The sequence below is a fragment of the Frankliniella occidentalis genome, unplaced genomic scaffold (assembly GCF_000697945.3).
Source record: "Frankliniella occidentalis isolate FOCC.00 unplaced genomic scaffold, Focc_3.1 Scaffold2755, whole genome shotgun sequence".
Classification (NCBI taxonomy): domain Eukaryota; kingdom Metazoa; phylum Arthropoda; class Insecta; order Thysanoptera; family Thripidae; genus Frankliniella; species Frankliniella occidentalis.
The window spans coordinates 10,143-11,401 of NW_026269831.1; positions in this window are offsets into that span (position 1 = coordinate 10,143).

Here is a 1,259-nt window from a genome sequence, read left to right on the forward strand (position 1 = left end):
TCATACGACGCCGTTTGCCAATGACTGAACACGCCACTCCCGTGGGCCGGTTTCGTGCACGCCCAAACGACTGCTGTCCGTCGACCGGTATTCAATAGTCAGAAAGTCGGTGTTTTCTGGACGTCGGTATAAGGTTTGGAAAACAGACGACAGCGGGTGGAAGGTTACGCCGTCTCAGACCGGTGCCGTTTACAGGGACCGGTAACATAACAAAATCGAAGTTACTTTTTCCGAGGTATCAGTTACAATACAGAACAAATAACAAAATTTAGTCTTTGCAAGTTCCGTTACGTGGAACTGTAACCGACCGACTAGTTCCATTTTGTACGGTTCCATTTTCGTAACATTTCGAAAAAGTATCCCAGACTATGTTACCCAAGGTACAATACGTTACATGTGTAACGTTACACTATACCTATCCAAAAAAGTTACGGTACATTTTAAAGTTACATTGGAATGTTACAGTATGTAACAAAATACTAAAGTGCCAAAGTAGAATGTTTCGAAAAGTAACGGTACTTGTAACAAGCAAAAAGCGTTATAATCGGTGACGTAAAAAACCCAAGCGCATTTAAACCCCCCTCACTTAGGCTGCCAACACCACATGGCTGCATGGCGGGTTGGCCTACCCAAAGCCTAGCAGGCGCAGGGAAGTTCGGAATGCACGTTTTGATTGATCTGCTGCCGTGTCCCGCGGGCCCTTCCGCATTCCAGCCAAAGAGCCTGGCAAGTGCAAGGCTGAGCACCAACGGCTTGGTGGCGGCATCTTGGTGACGGCGGCGAGCTCAGACCGAGGCTCAGCAGACGCTGCGTCCGCGTCCGGTGCGCGGCGCTCTGATCAAGCCCGTCACTGACCACGGGGACGGGGGCGTCGGGAACAAACCAAACCGGCCGGGCCTGGCCACGCGGGGCCTGGGCCTGGGCCGTGGCTCTGTAGGTAGGGCCTTGTAAAGTGCACGCGGAGGAGCTCCTTTGGTACCGATAGGTATGCCCGTCCCGCCCACCACCAGGTAAGTGCGCACTGCGCTGCACAGCTGGCCAGGACTCGGCACGGGCGCGGACTTCCCTCGACCCCCCGGCCAGCAGCGTGCGCGCGGGGTGGAGGGGGGGGGGGCTGCTCCTCTGTCTGGCTCACGGTGGGGCCAGTGTCCAGGACGTCTACCTGCACGACCCCAAGACGAAGACGGCGTCCGTCGGGCACATCGCACATCCCTGCCGACTGCGAGACGGCCTTCTATGTGCGTCTGAGACGATCGAAG